We start from the raw sequence: 23,058 nt of genomic DNA on the forward strand, positions 1-23,058 counted from the left end.
TGAATTTCGTTAATTATGCCTCCGCGAATCGGCGCGAGCGTCTTAATCCGCCTGAACGGTTGATGATAAGAAGCGAGCGTTTAATAGGCAAACAAAAAAAATATATGTATACTACCCTCATCTCTTTGAAATAAGTATATACGACATTCTTCAAATTAGATCCCACTGAAAACAATTTTGTGATTCTAAGACGGTCACGCCCACGCGGCTTTCCACGTTGCCTGCCCGCCTTCATCGTCGCGTCGCGTCGCGTCGTCGCGAAACGTGGACACGTGTTTATCATGGAAATAACACTGTTAAAGGGTTAACGAACGCGCGTATTTCAAGTAACTGTCGTAAATGTCGCGACGTCGCTCGCAAAAGGGGGGTCTAACTTTCTTCTAATTTCATAGCTGTTAGCCCTAACGCACCGCGTCGGCTTTGCTCAGCCCGTTCTAGCGCCGATGCCGTTGCGCCGGCAAAAAAATCGGTGTTTGCCGGCCGATTTTTGCGCGCCCGCGTCGACGCGCTAATCCCACCATAATGCTGCGTATAATGGCTCGTTAGCCGCCAGATTTATTCGGCGGCGACACGCGTGCGGATTTTTCCGCGACTCCGGGTGTGTGTGCGAAACGCAAAAACTCACTTGGTCGTGACAACGTGTAATTAGGAATATTCCACCAATTTCGCGTTTCACGAAATTTCTGTTCCCGAAATGCGTGTACGCGCGTTGGATATTCAAGACCTCGAGTGATGTGTCACTCGATATACGCGTAATTCCAACTTGAATAAAATGGATACGTCGCGTCTCTTTGTCGTTTCTCTCATTTTCGAGGCACTCGCGAAGGGGGAGAAGCTAAATATAAAATTGTAATCGTGTATGCGCCGCGACGTATATAAAGGAGTAGCGATTGGGTAAGAGAGAGAGAGAGAGTAGGTCTCCCAAATGACGGCTACGATCCGTAAGATTGACGTCACGCTGGCAAAAAGATCATCGTCGAGCGTAGCCGCCACCCTCCTTCCTCCTCATCCTCTTCTTACATTTTTCCCTCCCCCGGGGCAAATTGTCGTCGCGTGCGGATTCCCCTAGGTTTCGGAAAGGACCCTCGCGAGGAAGGCGGTCTCGAATTTCCATACACGCACCGCAGACCGCCGCTGAATATACTCACTTCCGGCAATAGATTTCCTCCGTCCCCAGACCACCCCCGCGCAGCCCCTTCCTCGGCCGCTGGGCTAGGATAGTTAGTTAGGGGTCGGAGGGGTCGCGCAGTGGCGTACACAATCGGGGCTATTGTGCGCAGTGATTTGTGGGGACGATTTTTTGACTTCCGCCCTCGTGGGTGGTGGAAAACGAGAGAGAGAGAGAGAGAGAGAGAGAGAGAGAGAGAGAGAGAGAGAGAGAGAGAGAGAGAGGACCACGCCGTGCCGCGCGGCGCACCACGCGAATTCGCGTCAGCCCTCCCCCGCCGAATCAGGAGATACAGCTAAATTATCGGAAAGGCAGCGGGTTAAAGGTCGATTGCCGGATTTATTTACGGCGACTGCGAAGAATCCGAAGGGATGTGCTCCGCGATCCCTCCTTTTCTCTTTTCTTTCTCCAAGGGCGAATCTATTCAGCTGTTTTTAATCCCAATGCTCGCCTTTCTATCGTCACCGACAAAGGGGGGATGATGCAAACTTGGGAATTGGCTTACTCACCGACTCTAGCATACGGAAATTAGCAATAAGGCTTAATCGCTTTGTTTAATATGCGGTTAATCATTGTAGATGTACGGTGCTCATAGTCGAGGCAACGGAGCGTGGTGCGGTGCACTCAACACGCTGTGCATCTCGCACGCGACCGCATCTCCCCTTTCGTACTTTTGCTCTTTTTGTTTCCTTCTCGATGGAGGTCACGGGCCAGGACTCAACGCTATACTTACTGGCCGCCAAGCTCATCATCTTACAGACATTTCATTATATGAATCAGACAACGGCATCCAGCAGCCTTGCCTCCTCCTTTTCTTTCCACGGGGGAGCGCAAGGTGCAAGAAGGAGAAGAACAGGGGGAGAGAAAGAGAAGGCGAGAACGACATCCGAGCCGCGATCTCCCGATAGGCCCGGTTTAATTTCTGATTGGTATTACCGCAGCGTGAATTGAAGCGGCCGGCGCTCCGCGATTATTGCAATCGAATTCGAGGCGGCGCGGCGCGGCGCGCGGCGGCCGTGAGAGAGCGCGGGTATTTTTTCGCACGCAATTTTTCATCGCGGTGTGCACGGTTATAACGCCAAATCGACCGATCGCAACGCTTTTTCAGGACTCAGGAAAATGGGGAAACCACCGAGCGTATCCAAGCGATGCGATTTTCGAATTGCCGTTAAGCAGCGCATTCGGATGAAGCGACGCGCGGGGTTGGCGGCGCGTTCGACCAGGGAAACGCCAAATAAAGTATTCATACGAAATACGTAGATGCGCCGGCCGATTATAGGCGGGTAAACATTTGTGTAGGGAGGAGAGGACACGCGGATACCTGTAACTCGAATCTGGGTTAATGTGTGCGTTTGCGATGTGTGTGCGTGCGTGCGTGCGTGCGTGCGTGCGTGCGTGCGCGCGCGCGTGTGGGTGTGCTCGCGCGCGCGTTGTAGGTACCTGCACGTGTAATCAGTGCTAATGCGTCCCTAATGGTGACTAAATACCAAATCATAGTTTGATGCGCTCCCATCAACGACGCTGCATCAACGAAGTGTTACATCGGCAAATAAAATCAAGCCGGTCGATAACGACGAAACGCAAAAATCCCACGCGCAAGCAGACGACAAAACGCGATATTATTGTTGAGAATCAACAACGTTGATGTCTGCAGGACAAATCACAATTTTTCCCCCCTCCCCTCGAAAGGTATCGCGATATATTTGATGCTCTCGCATGAATTTCGCGCGTTACATACATATATGTATGTAACATTTTATTTATATGTTACGTTCTAAACACGTATTTTGTAAAATTAGTCATCCCATCGAAAGTTATCGATCTAAGCGTACAAAAACATCTAATTACGATCTCAACAAGGCTTTCACGGAGACAGAAAAAGCAGCTCATTTTACGGTTGGTTTAATCAGACGATAACATCGATATCTCTCGCCTTATTTTCTTTCGCGTAAAAGGTGAACATTAATTTCCTGGCTTAATAAGCGGACCGCGTTTATTAACGAAGCTCTGCGGCCCGAAAACGGACCGAGCGTGAGCGCAGGTTATTTGTTTCTTAATTAGAAAGAAAACTTTGACTCGCTTCGGAGGCGACGATCATCGTTCCCAACTCCCATTAGAACTCGTTAACGCGGTATTGGAACGATACGTCTCGCGGGAAGGCGTAGCATGGGCCCTCGTTTAATCACGCGAATCCCACCCACTCGACAGTAAACAGTATTAGCAAAAGCCAGACAAGTCTTTTTAATTTCGAAAAAGATGCTCCAAAGAGACTCTCTTTTTACGGGGCGAATTAAATCCCACGGGTACGCGTAAACGTAAATAAAACATTATACGCTTTAACTTGGCAGTGTGCAGTACAATCGCAATTTTAAATACAACATCGCGAAAATAATTATGACAAACATTACGTTTTTGCAGAATATGCGCGCCTCAATTTTATTTTTATTCGTAACTTTAACGTAACACTGTCCCTCCGTTTTAGTCGCAACAATTATTCCGGCGTTTAATTTCGTCGTTAAAATTCTCGAGACGCGCGAATCAGGCGCTCACAATTAATTGTACGACGCAATGAGACAACTATTGCACACGCGACAATGGCAGGGCAAAAAAAAGGGAGGGGAAAGAAAAAAATAGGAGGGTAACGGGGCTCGCGCCGGTATTAATTTAAACGATAAGCAAAGCGCACCAGTTTTTCCAGTCTGTTGAACAAACTGCTTACGTCTCCGGCCGCGAAAGAACGGCGAGGTGGCGGACTCTATGCAGATGAAAGAAAACTCGTTACAGAGTGACAAGTGCCCAGCATCCTCATAATTATCACATCCAACGTAATTACGGAGTACGTGCCTTATCCTAACCTGACTAACTCCGGCTCCATAAACGACTCCCACGCACGGACAAGGCAGGCTCCTTCTTTTATGCGTCTCACCGGAACATTTAAAAGCGTCACGAGAAGAAATTAATAAATAATTGCAATGCGCTCGCTGATGCAATTGCTTGCGCGCGCGCGCGCGCACACACAAGCACATATTTACGCGTCGCTTACAAAAATATTATCCGTCTATCTTCGGACCATCTTAAAAGAAAGAAAAAAAAATGAGAAAAACGCGCCTAGCTCCCCGATAACGTTATAATCTTGACTTTATTGCTGAAACACCCGCATTGTACTCGCTACACGACCTCGCGAAATAATCGAGTCAATTATATGGCCGGCCGGAAGTGTCGTAAAAAATGCATCTACCCCCGGCGATACGTGGTTATCCGGCGCGTCCGTGGACGACAGGCGTCTCTCCGGCATCCACCCACGCATCCAGCGGTTCTTCCGGCGAGAGTTTTATTCATAGCGTCGTCCCGCTAATAAAAAAAACTGCGCATAGGAACATTAAAGTCTTCTCGTGGCGCAGCGCAGCGAAACGGCGCGGCGGCGGCGGCGGCAGCAGCCGCGCAGGCACCCTTTTAGCGACCGGTTAATCCTCGCCGGTGAGCACCGAGTAATAGTTTACCGGAGAATCGATGAGCTTCTCTTCCATTGAACGAGTCGATGTATAATTAAGAAGCAAATCATGTGCTTATATAGCGGGATACAATCCGGATTGGACCGAATCGCGAGGCAAAAATGAATCCCCGGACGATTTCGACAAATGGAACGAAATTTGAAAAATTAAAATCCGAGATAAGAAATTGGCGCGATTGAAGGGAAAATTTGCGAAAAATTTAGTGCGTTTCGCGAGGCGCTTCGCCGAGCTCTCGAATAATTTCGTTGTCGTTTTAGGTCTGCTACTGTTCCGAAAGATATCCAGCGAATTGGCGCCATAGCTACTGCTCGCTCGCTGCTGCTGCTCTGCACGGGCGCGTTAACAAGACACACATTATATCGCTAAAACATACGCAGGAACGTACGTGCGGGCGCGTGCTTCTGTGTGTTGGTAGTCGTAAAAAAAAGGGAAAAAAAAGAAGCGCGCGGCGTACCTTTTCTCTCTCTTCATCGTCGCCTCCCTCATCTCGTCGATGCTCACGTACAAGTATCCATACGGCGCGCGGAAGTACTCGCGTTATGTACCGACAAACTCGAATCGAGTATGCTTTACGATCGGTTTATTCGCGGCCGGCTCGTGAGACGCTTCAAAAATGGCCGACCTGGCTCCAAACCTCCCCTCACTTTTTATTCCACGCTTCATTCTATTTCCTTATCTCTTATCCGCCGTCGCGCCGCGACGCCGGGCGTCCCCTTCGGACCGTCGCATTTTGCATTTTGTACACTTGACAATTTCGAAATCGGAAATCAATTTCTATCAGAGCTCATAGAAGCCCATCGACACTTGTTTGTTCATTTATTTATTGACAGCGCAACGAGACTCTACTTCATCACGTTCTGACTTTATCATACGCGACAAGAAGAAATTTGTGATACATCGCACCTTGCCGGTTTTTCGAGCCAGATCAATACGGTGGTGTGACATGCTAAACAACACGATAGGAAGTTACCGTACTTCTCGGCGTATTCTAATTATAGCAGTTAATGATTTAGCGTTTAGGGAGTGGAAACTAGCCGTGTCGCTGCATAATCATTCGTAAATGCGTGTAACAGCAATCGTGCGGCGTTTAAGCGTAGGTAGACGCGCGTCCTATACGCATTGAGCGAGCGATAAATCACGATGCGCGGCTTATTATGACTGCTAGTTTATGCGTGTGAGTTATAGCGAGCGAGTAGGAAAGATCGCAGAAATTCAAATATATTGTCTAATGGGACTCGCGAAATTAACAAATTGATGAGTGAAAAGTAATGCGGCGTACATACGAGCGCGCGGTAATTGGTGCGCAGGAGTAACTTAGTAACAATCACATTTCAAATTATTTAATGAACATTTCGGCTCTCGGTTTCGACCCCATCCTCAACGTATATTGACAGCGGTTAAAATACAAAATTGTAATCGGTCAGCGGTAATGCGATTTTATATTTGAACCACTGTCAGTGCACGCTGAAGGTATATGGCACGAAATACGAGAGCCGAAACGTTCATTAAATAATTTGAAATGTGTTGCCAAGTCACTTTGGCGCATCAATTACCGCGCCCGGTTCGTAAACGTCGTTTTATTTATGTATATTTTTTTTTAGAAATTGTTCATCGTCATACCGTAAAGTGCTTTAGGTCTGACGGTGCCCGTTCGAAAGTGATCGCAAGACGAAAAGCGTTCTGCCACTGGTAACCTTAAATTCTGATTTATCGTAAGCAAAATTCATAATAATATCCACGATTACGCGTAATCACGTTCGACGTTCGATTCGATGATCGGTAAATAATATGAGTGCTCAAAATTACGTTGTTACCGGTTCTCGCAGGAGAGAGATGCTCTCTCGCGCGCACATATAAATATTTCACACGTGACACATAACGAGTGAGCGAGAGTAAAGCTTAAAGGGGCTCTGTACGCATCGCGTCTTGATTTACGCGTGAGAGGCGTGCCCTACGGAAGCCGCAATTAGTTTATTAATAATTAGTGAACGAGCTGCTGCATTCATGCGTCGCACGAGTATATGAAGATGCTTGTAAGCATCAAGAGATTTCTCTCTCTCTCTCTCTCTCTCTCTCTCTCTCTCTCTCTCTCTTTCCCTCTTCTCTCCTTGGTACGTATTTATTCATCAACGTGAGTGAAAATGTAAGTAGCGTTTCATTATCGCTGTAATTTAAAAAAAAAGAGCAATACCTTTCAACGACTAAAAAAATATGGGGAAAAAAGCGGAACACGATCAGTAAATGTGATATCAAATTAATCATTCATCGGGAGATTGATAATTATAAACGGCAGTATTGACGGAGGAATTAATTACGTAAAAATTCATTGCGATACACAAATGTGGACAGAGGATTACGTACTGTCGACGAATAAATCAGTTAATTACCAAAGGAGAAAAATAGAAGGCATAAATCGTGCAGGAGCAGACCTCTGGCCTGGATCACGTTTCTCTCGGGGCGGAGATCGCGAATTTGCTTAGAACGCGGGTGCCGCGCACGAGTACCACGGCTCTGGCATCACGTGCAACGTGATATTAGATCGTATATCGTCGGTAAATATATAGCGTAGTCCAGAGAGAGACAGAGTAAGATAGATAGAGAGAGAGAGAGAGAGAGAGAGAGAGAGGGCGTAAATAAAAGTGGTTTGGCAGAGGCGGAAGAAAATTACAACGGCTATTGCCCGTCTCAAAACATCACTCACAGGTTCGTACAAACTCGGCAGCCGACTCCTCCGTTTTTGCATCTTGTTAAAAGCTCGTTGATTCCTCAGAGGTGATTACGCATCACACGTCTCATTTTTTTGCAAAGAATGTCAACGTTTACGCACTTTTACACTCGCCCAAATTATGAATTTGTTTGCTAAATGCGATTTCTCTTAACGATATACATTTTACATATACTCACACACACACACACACACACACACACACAATATATAGGTAGCTCAAAAAGACTCCCGATCTACCGGCCGCGTCAGCGCGAAACCTTGAAATCGTAGGAAATTAAATTTTTTCCTCGTAGATCCGAACACACTTGGCCACAAATTCATAAGATTCAATATGCTACGAGCGGGATACCAGGGCGGGAAAGGCGCCGCGCGCCGCAGCGACGACGTTGGCCAGGCGCGAGTGTGGAAAGAGGGGCCGAGAGGGTTTTATAGTTTACATCAAATACGTGCCGTCCCCTACCCCGCTGCCCCCACGTGGGGGGCAGCAAGTTTTACATGCACTCTCTTTCTCGACGTCGTTGCATATTTACTCGCGATATATGAACTAATATCACGTGTAGCACGTGACACCAGCGTAGTGCCAGCACTCCTGACCAGCATTCGCTTTATCTTTTATCATTTGGTGGGACAATCGTTTTCTTTTTTTCAATTATAGAATAAGATGGATCATAAGGGTAATCAATAAAATGCTGAGGGCAAATAAGACGCTGACAATGTAGGGAATACACGTTGAATACTTCAATTCGAACAAATTTAACAAATTCACCAAAATTCCACATAACGTTCAAAGGCGATAGCAATGCATTTTTCGTACACGATGACGAGAGTTTAGGATTTCCGAGAGATGCCTAAGAAGATACGAGAGGCTGGCACTTGTTCGCGTCCGCTCCGTATTCGGATCCATCGCTACAACGAGGCGAGCGAGCAAGCATACTGAAGCTAAAAGGGAAATGAGAATGAATGTAATAATATATTTAATATTCGCCGGGTCCCTGCCTCCTCCACTCTCGGTATTACAAGTCAACCAATATTCTCGCCCCCGTTCTGAATCCTCCCCCTTCATCTTCCGCCCATCCCCATCCTGGTTCTCATACCTACCACCCCGCCGCGTCCGTTATCCCGCGAGTGCTCTCTCTCTCTCTCTCTCTCTCTCTCTCTCTCTCTCTCTCTCTCTCTCTCTCTTTCTCTTTCCTCCGTTCTCGTCGACTTTGAAAGTGCACCGACATTATTTCCGCCGTAACCGACGCACCAGCATACGAAGGGTAGGAGAGACGCTTCTCCTGGAACGACAAGAAACAGCAACGATTGCTGGGAATCGAAGAAAAGCCGCGATAGATGTGAATTTCATCAACTCGTTGCGTTCTTTTTCTCTCGCTAAAAAGGATGTTCGTGTCGGTAAAAAACGATCGATTTTGATTAATTTGGAATACTATCCCGACGAGAGGGGAAGAGAGAAAGAGAGAGAGGGGGCAGGGAGGGAGAACACGGAAATCATAATATAACAAAATTGGTATTCTGCTTTAATTCGATATTAAGATTGCACATTATCGAACAGAGACTACGGTTTAAAAGAAGAAAGGAAGCAAACACAGATTTTACAGAACGTATAATTTGTTACAAGAGATTAACTTAAAAGGGAGATAAGCTGAATGAGACGAGTGAAATTAATAAAGCGGATTGGTCTAATTCTTTTCGTTCGTGTGGGGCACGCTCTCTTCCACATGTAAACGCATGCTTTTTGCCGCAAAGAAAAAAAGGAAGGAAGAGAAGTCGAATCAGCCCGTAAAATGAGCCCGACCACGACGAAACGAAGGAGAGAGCGTTTGCAGCGCGGGGACCAAGAGAGGCATAAAGCATCGTCGAGCGTGTGTACGGTGCAAACACATAATCGAGGGTATTAAACGTAATTAACTACCCCTGTACTAAGCATGTAGCGCGGATACACGGGCGAGGGCGCCTATCGATATATCGATCGATTGCTACGCGCTCGTCGCCAGTAAATGTGTATCGAGGCCCTTTCCATTAGCGTACAAGCGCGCCGCGCGCTCTGCGTCCCTCTTTTACTTTTGCTTGGCCGATGCACCCTCTGTTTTCGCTCGTGGCAAATGCATTACCTGCACGCCGTAATCGTCGCGCCTCTCATTATCGATCTACGGATATTTTAATGTCGATTCCACCGTCCCCGGGTTCGTCGACAAGCGAAAAATCGCCCTTCCGCCTACGAGCGAATTGAACGATCCAGAATTAGCTTCGTCCATTTTCGATAGCTTCGAGAAATTTTTTACGCGAAAAAGAAAAAAAAACGAAAGATATACATTTCGTAAGTATGTTCGACTCTTCCGTTCACGCCAATGAATGCGTGGATATTCCGTTGAGAAAGGCATCTCTCGGCGCGCCCACGCGATTCAGGGATCCGTGTAGCGACAACGTCCGACCAGTATGGATTCGCGCGCGTGGATATCTCCCGAGTATCGGCGGACTCGCTCGCGAAACTCGAAGGTATTCGCCTTACGATTGCAGTTGAGATTGTCGTTCGAAGTACAGCGTAGGCGTGCGCGAGCTTGGCATCGCTAGCGAATTAAGTGCTCGCGGATGTAAGTCACGCGGCTGTTAGCGAATCGCGCGTCACTTATCGACCCTCATCATCCTAGCGGGCGCGCGCGCGCGTATGTGTGTGCGTGTGCGTGTGTGTGTGTGTGTGTGTGTGTGTGTGTGTGGGACATTTTTTTTCTTTTTTACAGAAGTAATCTTTTCGTAAAAATTGCCGTGAATATAAAGGAAGCGGCTCGAACAAGTGTATCCCATCACGATGGAGCCAATTGTCGCGGCGATCGCTCGATGTAGTTACGATAACAGAAGGCGTTTTCTCATAAAATCGCGCATACGTGTACGCTTAATAGAATAACGAGTTTATCGGAAGCGACTCGATTTTTTCGTCGCTGCGTTTCCCACCTCCGCGCTCTCATCGACGATCGATGAAAATCGATGGTTCTCTCCCTCTCTCTCTCCCCCCTTCTTTCCCCTCCCCTGCTCTCTTTTTCACTCTCTTTTCGTCGCTCTCATCTCGTACACTTTTCAGAAACATCGATGCACCCAGCAAACATTTCGTCGCGATACGTCCTGGAATCCGCACAATTCGAATAAAGAGACATTGTAATTCAATACGTCCATACCGGGTTCTTTATCGGACCAAACGCAAACGCGACAGTGGTGTGTGTGTGAGTGTGTGTATGTGTGTGTGTGTGTGTTCTCTCGTCCCAATTTTTTAACAAACGCGAAACGGTTAAAACAACAGCCCGTTATCCTTACGTTTTTTTTCCAGGACGGCATCAGAAATACTGATTCGCGCGCGTTATGATCCCGGCGCTACCAGCCGGAGTCGCGGAACCAAGGTCGATTGGAATTCATAGGGTATCGCGCGAACTTTCGAATTTCCCCTGCAATTTCCCTTGCGCGAGCTGAAACGAGGAGAGGCGAATATGCCGCGTGCACCGCGACGCGTCGGAAATCGCGACGAAAATTGCTCCAATACGACGTGTACCTCTCTCCTTCCCTTTTCTTTGCCAGCTTTAAACTATGGAAAAAAGGGGAGGACAAGGGAATTTAAGTAGATTTCGTGAAGAATCAAGTGTAATCTCAGGAAGGATTCACGACAGGTCCGTGTATTCGTAAACGCGGGCGGTCGTGTGTAGTTGCAAATTTTTTTTTTTTTTTTTTTTAAATTTTTTAAGACGAAGATCGAGCTCTGTATTATCGCGAGTTATCATCTTTATTTTTTGTACACGAACACGTACGTTACAACAAAATTCGCGGCGCACGCACGCGGACAGGCGGCGACGGTTTTTGATTGGCGCGCGACGCGCGCCTGGTTTCGCACCGGCGGATATCCCGGCCGAAATCCGATAAACCGCAAAAGGCTATTTGTTAGAATGAAAAAATCACTTCCTCGCGGCGCGCCCGCGCGCGCTGATAAACCCCGGCGGATCGTATCACCGGCCGCGATACGTCAAAACAGAAATGGCGTGAATTCAATATCCCGATTTCAAACCCGGTCGACATATGCACCGAGCAGCCAACCCCTCGCCCTCACCCTCATCCTCGTCCCTCGTCCCTCGCTCTCTCTCTCTCTCTCTCTTTCTCGCCCTTGCCCTCGTCCTCGTTCTCGCCTCGCAACGGCACAAAGACACGCATATACGCGTGCACGTACTAATGTAGCGTACGCGCACGAATGCGGGAATTTCAGCAATGCTACAAGAGTGCGAATATTGCGAAGAAACACTTTCAACAGGCGGATAATGGTCGCTTTTTCGTCAGAGTACATGTCTTCTCCCGAAACTCCGCGCGTCTGAAAGTGCTGAACGGACAGCGTGTATATATCTTTATCTTTACAGGTTATCGATCATAATTCTCTTTTCTTTCTTTTTTTTTTTCCTAATACGTTGAAACAGCGATGGATTTCTAGATACGAAAAGGCCGAGCGCAGGTTACGTCACATCAAACCGTTATCAAACCATAACTCGGGCGAGGTATCGACTGCGGCCTCGCCGCGTTATCCGCGTGATAAGGGCCTGCCAACCCTTATGAATGCCTCCATTATGCCCTCTCGGGGTATCTTCAGTCTCCCTCTCCCTTCTCGCTTCCATTTCTATCGCAGCAACAGCGCGCGACTATCCATCCTCGCGCGGCTGCAGATAGCGCCGCAAAATTAATGTAACCGTTCGTCTAATAACCGCGATAATGAGAGGGCGGTCCGCCGAGTCGCGGCAATCGATTGATTAATTATCCCACAGCACCGATTAAGATATCCCGCGTGGAGATTGTTTTCCCGCACGCAGGAGGATTGTGCGCGCCGCTCTCTATGGGCGATCCATATACGTCATCTTGATCAAGAAAATATTTATCATTCATGGTTATGCTCGCTTATAGATGACGGACGTTTGGATTTGTCCATTGCAAAGTGTTAAATAATTTGTCGTACCCTCTCCCGGTGCCCCACGCTTTTCCTCTTAATTAAAAATCATGAATTAATCAGATCGTTAGTAATCAGACGCTCGTCTTCTCGCGGAGACGCTTCCTCTCTTTCGCGCGCGCGCTCTCTCTCTTTCTCTTTCTCTCTCTCACTCTGCTCTAAATCTCGCTCTCGTCTCTCGCCTCAAATAGACGTCGCAGTGCTTTTACGGTCCCTTTAGCCTTCCAACCCCATCGCCGCGGCGCGTTCGTTAAGGGTGGATTCATCCCCCAAATTAAATCAATTACCATACTAAGGCGGATTTTCGGAAAGCTCGCTCCCTATCTCTTCCCCAGTCCTCGTTTCCGGCCCGTCTTTCGACGATGACGCTTGTCTCGTATCGTTATTTCTCAAAACTGAACTTCCCGCCGAATACGTCGCGTATGAATAATAAATGCGGCACTCTACCTCTTTTGTGCGGGCGCGACGACGGGGGGATGGCGGAGCAGCAGCGCGCTTCGACCGTGTCTGCTATACGCGCGCGCCGCAAAATTTCATCGCTCGTAACGATGACGATTAAACAATTTTGCGCATAAATTTTGCCTCCGCGGGCACGTTACGCCGCGCCGCACCGCGTCGGGCCAGGGCGGGGCGGGGATGGGATACCGCGATGCAGTATCATCGGTACCTACGCTCCTTCAATAATCGTTAACTCGATTTGAAGGAAGCGCACATCGACCGATGACGACGACGACGACGACGACGACTCCGGAGGGAGGAGGACGTTTGTGCGCGCGTCGCAAAGAGCATCCGTTAGTTCGGTTGACCTTTGGTCGGTCGTTCCGAACCTCATCGTTTGACTTTCACTCACGGAGACGCTAAAAGGCTCCGAGGTGTATCAAGGAGATTTTGCTTTTAGCACATTCACGATAAAACGCGTCAAGCGGCCGCACGACGACTCTCGCGCATCCTCCACCATCTACTTTAGCGCCTCGGCACTCCGGGCTAACTCCGCGAGACGTCCTTCGTCGCGGCATATTGGGATCCTCTTAAAGCTTATCAGCGGAAACCGCGCGGCGTACATCAACATCTTCCTTTCGTCCGATCTGAATAGACGTAAGGGCAAAACGCGGTCGGATAATGCGCGCATCGCGCGACCGAGCGGTTGCTGGTGGCCCTAAGAGGAGCGTAGGAGAGGCGGAGGCAGTAAAATCCACAAATCACCGAATAAACCAGAACAATGACGTAGCGGGGTCGTCGCGGAGGCTGGCGGAGGACGTGTGCGGAAGGGGGTGGAAAACGGTGGTTACTAGGGACCTACGCCAACGCTCTGTAGTAGGGGGGACGTTGAGGGCCACTGTACAACGAATCGCGTACCGGCTGACGATAAATTTGTCCGCGGAGTCAATAACAGAGGCTGTTTCTGTGATTTAATGATACCTGCCGGACGCGTCCCCCGCGTACACACGCTCGAAATGTTTGCCTGTTTTCACTTTTCATCTCGCGAGGCGAAACCGAGGCCTCCGAAGTGCCTCTTCTTTCCCTCTCTTTCTCCTCTCTTTCTCCCCTCAGCCCCGAAAAATTTTCCAGACCTAGAGGGGGAACGGCGTGAAAAATTTCTTTTCTTTTCTTTTCTTTTCCTTTGACGTGGCTCCAAAAGACTGAATAATTTGAATAATTAGATTTCCTTCAAATACGATAAACCGCTCGTAATGTGATTTACATTGTGATACGCATTGCTTCTGTTTTACGAAATGGATCGTGGTATCGTGGTCGTAATATTGTGGTAATCGCGTTATGCGCAGATTCATGCGTGCAACATGAGGTAGACCACGTTAATCGATGCTACTCCTCGAAACTAAGTCGCCTTTGTCGACGCAGTCTATCCGATCGTCGTCGAGCCGTCTCGTTCCGGGAACATTCCCAGGTTTTTCTCTCTTTCACTCGCGAGATTTCGCCTTGCGCATTTCGCGAATTGTCGATCGCCATTAAGCGAAACGAAACAGTGGAGAAAGTTAAGGGAAGAAAGACAGAGAAAAAAAAAAGGACGAAGCGAGAAACGGCAGTGAACTCGACGAGGGAGACGATATGCGGAGCTACGAAGAGAGCGAGAGAGAGAGAGAGAAAGAGAAACGAAGAACGCGAGGACGGGGGAGGGAGGGAGAAAGAGCACGCGCATCGTGCCGGCACTTAGGCCTGGCTTTTAATCTTCGAGCCTCGAGAAGAGCTCTAATTAGAGCTGGCTCTAGTTCTAGGTACGAGCCCGGGCTCCCCGTTATAAGCAGGAGTTAGAGTGGATACGTCGTAGCGCGGGGTGGGTGGAGGGAGAAGGGGGGTGGACGGCGGGGGTATGTTTAGTTTTTAGCCGAGCGCGCAGTTACACGCGGTGCTAATTAAAATCTTGATTAATGCACGTGTCCATCAGGGCTGCCTCTAATGAACTTTCACGTCGCCTGCACTCTTAAGTCTACACGAAACCCATGATCGTCCCACCTCCCCGGGATCGTCCTAATCGTTCGGGTGGAAGGTGGATCGCGTCGCTTGGATTGTTCCTCGTCATCCGTACGTCATCTCTTCCTCGCGTATGTTTCGCGCGTCAATTTTCCGAACTCTGGCCGAAGTTTCCGTTTTGTTCAGAACGATAATGCAAGTTGAATCGTATGCATTATACGATCGGAATGAATCCGAGTTGCCGTAACGATCGCGCCGTTAGAGCGCGACCACCGTATCTTTGCACGGTATCGCGAACGCGCGTTGCGTTAAGTTTATAATTCCATCGCGCGCGCGTCAAGCATCGCCACCAGAGATTCACGAGCTGAAAACTACAGTGCGCGCGCGGGCGCACATAAAATCAAAAGTTTCCCTTATTTCGTAATTTTCAAATGGCGAGTTTAAATGGAATGCAAATATGACGGCTCGACATAAAGTTTAATTACGCGCTACTGCAAAAAGCAAGAGCTAACACGGCAATTAAAAAAATATTAAACCGCTCGCTCGGTCGCGACGCTGCTCTCTCTTTCTCTCTCTCTCTCTCTCTCTCTCTCTCGCTCTCTTCCTCTCTCGCTCTCGCTCTCTCTCTCGCTCGCTCTCAGAGTCTTCAGGCTTATTTCGCCGGCTTTTTTGAGCGGAAAATAATCGCTGGAATGGCTTTTACCGGTTAACTCGCGAACAAATATTGTGAGTACGCAGGCGGAATACAAATTCATTATCCGATTCATTGCACTTCATAGGATAGTTGTTTGTAACGCTCAAGTGATAGGTGGGCGCGTGAGCGTGAGGGGCTTTAGATGCATAGCGAACAAACGAATGCAAAACTCGCCGCGGAAGTTCTAATATGCGTCCGGGTCGGATTAATGGAGTTAGAGATGAAAGGACTTTTTTAAAGGAATTTCCTTCGATAGCCAGCGCGCGACACTATTAAATGGCGATGGCCTCCTTGTTAACGTGACGTTGATTAAGCCGCAGCTTGCGAGCAATCAAGATGCCGTTGAAAAATATTTATCGAGAGCAATCGTAAGTGGATATTCCCGTAAAAGTAATGCGCCTTTCGTGAAATGTAGAGAGACTCGAGGAAAAAACAACGATTGATACGATACGCGCGTATGGCGGTGGAACGACGATTTATCGGAAATTATAAACCATCGCCCAAGCAAACTTTACGAGATTATTGGCAAAAGTAGTCCATCTTTGCGGGTGTATAACGTATCCTAGTCGCTTGATAAAAAAAATAAATAAATGTAGAGAAATCCATGCGGATCTAGGAATAAATCTAGGAATCTGGCGATCTAGGAAAACGCGAAACGAAGATACAATAGAAACGTGAGAGAAATTAGGAAGAGAGAGAGAGAGAGAGAGAGAGGAAGAGAGGACCAAACAGAACAGAGTCCATTTATTTAGCTTAACCGCACCACCGCGAACGGTGCATTAACCGATTGGAAGAGCGATTAAGAGCGGCCATTCTTTTTCATTCGGTAGATCGAAAGGTCTCTAACGACGAGGCGTTATTTATCGGCCGTTCCAGCGACACTTGCCTCTCTTTTAATCACCGCTCGCCTGCACTGTCCGCCGTATGCGTCTCAATTCAACCGGCCCAGCTATACGCCCCATCCCTCTTTTGCAAGTCATTCGTACGATTCGAAAGCTAATCTACATGTATTCAAAAGTTTCGCAAAATCTGCCAGACTTTTCAGAATTCTATGAGGGAGCTCGAAAAAGCTTTAGCAGTCTCTCGATTCTACGTTCTTTCTTATGCACGGTGGCGACTTTCGATCTACATTCCAATCGTCAAAATAGATTCGCTCTTGAGACGTTTAAAGATAGATTGCTTATTACGAAACAAGAGAGTTGCGATAGAGCAAGAAAGGATAGAGAGAGAGAGAGAGAGAGAGAGAAGTAGCTTTAATTTGCTCTTATTGCTGCAAGTAAGATTGCACTACGAGTATTATGAGCTTATCTCTCTCACACTCCTACTCCCCATTCAAAGATGAAGTTAGTCAGGTTACTCAGGAACGGCGGGTTCTTCGCATCCGATCTTCGGACGGCCCGTATCAGAAATTAGGAAATGACCGGATGCAGCTTGCTATCTTTTACTCTCTTTCCCCTTCGATCGCACTCTCTCTCTCTCTTTCTCTCTTTCATTCTCTCACTTTCTCTTCCTTTTCTCTCACTCTATCTCCTCTTCTCTTTCTCCCTTTCTCGTTCTTGCTCTTGCTCTCTCGCTCTTATTTAGCGCAGTTGCAATAAGAGGGTAGTAGCTGGCTCTGTCCAGTTTCCACTTCAACCCCGCGCACCTTTCCTACCCGCTTCTCACTCTCTCTCTCTCTCTCTCTCTCTCTCTCTCCTCTTTCGACTGCCGTTTCCTTCCCTCCTCTTCTCGACGGGAGCGAGCCGGAGACCGCGTGGGAGGAGGGAGGGGAAGCTCGGATTCAATTATCCGATATTAAACTGCCCCTAGCCACGTTCGTGTCGACCCCTTTGGCTGTGTGAGTTCAAATGGTTGTTGCTAACCCCCCTAGAAGTATTAGATTGAATGGAGTTGGTGTTGTACTTGCTGTTACCCGGCGGAGATACGCCTAAAGGTAGTCGTTATAGGATAGCGTTGGATTTTCGCGTATATCGTTTCTTTCTCTCTTCGTCTCTTCTACTTTCCTCCTCTTCTTTTTTTTTTTTTTTTCTTCTTTCCATCGGCCGACTCGTTTTCCCGCGCACCGTCTTGATTTGTTATTGCTGAAAGGGACAAGCGCGTTTGCAAAAATTGGATCTTGTTCTAGACGGCATATTACTCCTTACAGCACACGACGATAATTGGGAACAAACTTTCCGTCCTTTTCGGTAGCTTCGTAACGAAGAATCCTTTTTAATTCCGCATCTAAATTGATCGTAAAGTCGAATGCACTAATTAACTTGGATTAAAAAAAAAAAAAAAACAGGAGCAGCAAAGATCAAAAGTAAAATTCTACTTTTCTCTCTCACTTTTTAATTTTCGCGGTGAGTAAAAGCGCAGCGTTGATTTTTCACGCTAAACAAAGCATTCGATTCGTACAAATAATGGCCCTGTTACGATTGCGCCCAATACTAAAATAAGAACGCGAACTCGAAATGTACGCCCGATTGTTTTTGCACATAGGATCATTTTTTATTAATCGAACCGGTTGCATTTTGCAGTTTTAATCTACCTTGTATTTTAATATCGCATATCGTCGTTGCTTTCTGGACTTGTAAACACAGTTCCACGCCCTGTGTCGCGAACAACTTCGTCCCTCTCTCTCCCCCTGCTCTCAATAGCGGGGAGGGCAAATACGGACGTCGGGTAGCCAGTAGTACTGAATAAATATAAACGATAACCAATAGTATCTGTAAAATTAATAATAATCATGATCGTACCGGCGGGTTTCCTCGTCCTTGCACGTCCTCCTCCCCCCGCCGTTCTACCCCCGCGCTTGCCATCAATCACATCAAAAATTCTGCAACTGGTCGATAAAATGCCGCCGTCCGCGCCAGCCGGAAACCCTCTCTCATTCCGATGAGTTTGTAATTAAAAAATTAATTAAACGAAATCCCAATCGGCATGCTGATTTTTTGCTGTATATGGTCGTCGTCATTGTGTACACTCGTGCTGCATATCGCGGGGTCATTATGGCGGCTGGATTTTAACCATTCGTCCCTTTTCAGACCACCCTCTTCACTCCGGCTCCCCCCCGCTCGTTCATCCGATATACATGCGTAAATGCCTATGGTCGATTTATTTGTCTCTCCCTCCCCCTCCCTCCTGGCCCCCCTGCTCCCTCGCGCCGGTCCTCTCCACTCGTGCGCGCGAGCTGCTGCGATTCGGATAACATTTTTCCTGTCAGATACTTCCCCTCCGGTGAGTTTCGCACAAGTCGAGTGTTTAGCAATTCACACGTGCTTCTTGCGAGTTGCGTTTTCCACCCTCGCCTCACGCGGTGGTCGCTAAAGGGTTCTTTCTTCTCGCTCGTAAAGCCAGTAAATTTCGCGGCACCGAGGGGTCGGCGAAATGACCAATCCGCTGTCCCGAAGGGCCCAAAAGAGATTTGAGAATCGCGTGAAATTAAATAACTTCCACGGGGAAGTTCAACGACGGCCTAAATTTATACTGGCGAAATAAATTGCGTCCACCCGCGGCCACATTCCGCAGACCGGCACTATTTTAACTATACGCGAAGGTCCGACTTATTTTACCAGGAGAATAAAAAAAAAAGCCAGGAGAGAAACTGTACTCGGACTCGGAAAAAGAGGACGAGACGAGTTTATATCGAGCCATTTGCAGTACGACTCGACAGCACGAATTGTTGGCGCGATTTAATTTGATTCCACTTAATTGGGGAGTTAACAGTTTGTTTAACAACTTGATAGATTAGCTCAATACATTTGCGTTCAACGTTAAAATACAATAAAAGATTGCAGCTTTTTAATTGTACTGGATTGTATTTAGCAGGTAAGACTGCGAGAGATTAATTAAATTGAAGGGTTCGTAAAGGTTCAACGAGTTCCATAACTTTTCATACGAAGAGCGAGCTCTTATGCAGATTCGATATGTACAAGAATATCGGGCGTGTTTTATAGGAAAGCATTTAAGGTGTATAGTCGAAAATCGTGGAACGAAAAAGGGAGCGCGAGGAAGAGGCGGTCCGCGAAAAAGTGCGACGAAGGCAAGGAGGAAGGAGAGAAAGAGAGGCTCTCTTTTATTAAACGAAAAATTGGATCGTGCTTGTCGGAATGCAATATTTCGACGGATTCATTTGGTGGAAACATTTCTTCCTCGGGAAAAAATTCAATCAAATCCAGAAGGTGAGAGGTAGTGAGCGAAGGGAACGGGTAGAGAGATGTAGGAGGTGGCGGGGATGCAAACACGCAAACGGCGGTTGGAAAGTAAGATAGACAGGGAAATAGGTACAGCAGAGTTGCTGGATGCCAAAATAAAATATTCACAAAATAAGATTCTTTCGCGGGATGTATCCAAAAATTTGGCCTCTCGCTTGGCTAAACGTAACCAAAAAGGTGCGATTCAATGCCTTCTAACGAGCAAATTTCTGATGCAAAGACAAATCGATTAAAAAATTATAACGATTTATCTCCGATTTTAATTGTATTCCAATTGAATATTACGTGCATGTGTCTGTAAAAGTAATGCAAAATCGAGAGAAACGTGATGGTGCTGAGTAAGAGAACTCTCAGCCTGGTAAAATAGATGTCTGCAGTATCAACGTAAGGATCCTAGTGGGTCACGTTTTCATCAAGACGAAGCGGGGGGGACCGGATGCTGCGGGCCATTGTTTTTCGACACACTTTCTCTCACCCCTCGCCCTCGCGAAGACAATGCGTGCTCGCTCCTTAACTCTTCTGTTCCCTCGGCGACGTTATCCCTTCCCAACCTCCTCATTAAGTAAATCACCATCGTCGCGGCTCGTTCCCGGAGCCAAAGTGAAAATTCCCCCATAGACCTGGCGGGATGAGAGCCACCCCCCCCCCGGCTGCTACCGAAGGGACGCTCTCGGCCCTTTGTGCAGCCGGAAATCCGAGCCTGAGAGATTAAAACATTGAGATACGCGAGAATGACATCTTTTTTGTCACGCGCGCGTACTACCGGGCGCATCTCGGTTTGTGCGTCTACTTTCTAACGGCTTTTGAGTAGCGCAAAATGCGTGCCAGGACACAGTCGTCGCGTTCTGAAGGGATGCAATGGTTGAGATGCAAGGTGCAAATCAATGATGTAATTCGAGATAGCGGAGAGGAGGGGTTGCGCACACTTTCGCGAGTGCGAAAATGTAGCTGTGAGGTATCGAATGCAAGGATATCTCTGTGCAAGACGAAGTTTACGGAGGGACACGTTGGGATTTGTACGTTCACGTCGTACATTATTAAGCGCTTAACTTTTGCCACATAATGCTTATGGTCGCAATTGATTATATTATATTTGTATGCTAATATAAATTACATATAAAACGTATAAAGACAAAGTACTCGAAAAGTTAATTCATAAAAAAAAACATGCGTAGGTAGCGAAAGGTCCTGTTTCCCGAGTTGGTACCAACTAGCACGAATTAATTTATTCTTTGCTTTGTTATTCTTCGGGGATATGCCCCTTTCCTTCGATTTCTCCGGTCGCAGAATTTACAACATGCCGCGGTAGCGTGCGCTTAAATAATTTATGCTACACGTGCGCTTTATTTATCATATATTATTTGCACATTCCTGAAAATTTATTTTTGCCTTGGAATTTACCTTAAAACTTTTTTTTTTATATTTACAGTTATATCATTATATCGATTGTTAAATTGATGTTTCCAGGTAAGTCTGCGTATCGCGGAGTATTTTGGCCTTTAAACTCTCTCAGCCGAGGCCTCCACAGGACGCGCGAGCCAGAGACGCGTAGGGTCGTACAGGTACGTGTGTGATTTTATGTGCAACGTTTACGCGCGCGTGTAGGGCCGAGAGGGTTGACTGGCTCCCCGGTCGATCAATAGCACCCCCACGTTTGCGTCCCTGGGTGAATGCATGCGATAGGCACCCCATTGCTATGCCACCCCGAAAGCCACTTTATATTTTAGTGGGAATGTTCTACAACCCTTCGGAAGACACTCTTAAATCGCGACGCGACGCGACGCGAGGCCGCGCCGCGCCGGTGCGAGCGAGCGAGCGGGCGATCGCGCGCGCGTTCACGCGTTTCCCCGCGCGGCCGTAGATCCGCCAAGGTCACCCTCGCCGCTATTTAATTCCGCTAATTAACGTGCACGCTCTCCCGCGAGCGGTTCGGTGACTCAGTGGAACCCGAAGAACCGCTCGATAGCCCGCGATGCAACGTATCGGGCTTGTTTTATCGCGCAGGGTTCATGGCAACAAGATCGAAGATTACACGCGGTTAGCCGAAAAAGGCTGTATACGGGGGCGGAGCGGGTTCTCTCGCTCTTTGCGTAATCCGCGTTTGATTTCCTCGTAATGGAAATTCAATCTTAATTAGCGCTCGTGTCTAACGCTTTGGAAATCGGAACGGCTTTGGCGGAACTGAAATTGCTGTAAAATGCATATAGCGCAGGAGCGAAGATACAAGCGGTGATAAGTGAAAAAGTAGGAATTTGTTATCGCTGATATGCCTTCCACAGCCCCGCAAAATGTTGCTATTATCTTTCGACGGTGTAGGTACGTGTAATCTCTAATAGCACGTAAATCGTACGTACGCATGTAGATGTGAGAGATGCGATAATACGACGGATAATTGATAGCATTCTTAGAGAGGATACTTGCAACTCTTACATTGATTTAACTGCGTCGATTGTCGACGCGATCGCGAAGAGGTTGCAGCTCGCTACGTACAGGCGGGCTTACCCCCTTTAAATGACTTAGCAGACAATTTGCCCATTAACTCGGGCAACCTCTACCCGTAATGGAAGCCATTGTTCGACCTATCTTGTCAGTAATACACGCCGTAGCAACGTATGCGTTTACGTCGCGTGCATGTATTACAGGTAGCTGCCGTATGCACGCGTCGGGGACGTCGAGACGCTCGTGATATCGGGTAGACCATATTGTGCGTCAAGATGAGATCGTTCTATTAGGATTACATTAATTAATCTAATATATTACGCCCGATAGTCTCTTAGAAACTTCCTCCGGCGCGTCCCTCCCCACTCACCCCTCCGAAAATCTGTCTTCTCGACTTTTTGAGAATCAAGATTCAATATTGCGATATACAGATTATATTATTTATGCATATTGAGACGTGTAAATTTATCGATTTAATGGGAGAGCGTTTATTTGGTAAAACGAACAACGGTTCAGGTTCTTAAATTGTTTGATAATCACAATAGGTTATTTTTTACTACCTTGACGATTTAAAAAGAATTGTTGACAAGAAGGAAAATTTTTACCTCGGCATTTTCTAATTTTGAATATAAAAAAACTTTCTGCGAAAGGATATTTTTTTTTTTGAAATTTAAAATCTCATTATGCACCTTTTTCTTCGAAAATATCCGAAACGACGTTGTCTTTTTAACGGTCGGTTCGTTTACGGTCGGTTCGTTTACGTATACAATGGTAGGACTAAGACGCCACCACTGGCACGGTGCGGTGCGAAAACGTCCTGCCGCGATTAGGACAGCAATTGTAATAGGAGGTGGCACAGGATTAACAATGAGATAGCCGATAGCGCCGATAGAAACGAGAAGGAAAGAGAGGAGAGGAAATG

General features: G+C 47.4%; 2 protein-coding genes across 3 annotated transcripts in view; one reads left to right on the top strand and one right to left on the bottom strand.

Annotated features, from left to right (window-relative positions):
* The window catches only part of LOC105201111 (LIM/homeobox protein Lhx9), a 186,817-nt gene that overhangs the window by 160,560 nt on the left and 3,199 nt on the right, over positions 1–23,058 (bottom strand). The window lies entirely within an intron of this gene.
* LOC105201114 (protein spaetzle 5) overlaps positions 1–23,058 on the top strand; it is a 135,860-nt gene that overhangs the window by 51,921 nt on the left and 60,881 nt on the right. The window lies entirely within an intron of this gene.

The sequence above is a fragment of the Solenopsis invicta genome, chromosome 14, assembly GCF_016802725.1.
Source record: "Solenopsis invicta isolate M01_SB chromosome 14, UNIL_Sinv_3.0, whole genome shotgun sequence".
Classification (NCBI taxonomy): domain Eukaryota; kingdom Metazoa; phylum Arthropoda; class Insecta; order Hymenoptera; family Formicidae; genus Solenopsis; species Solenopsis invicta.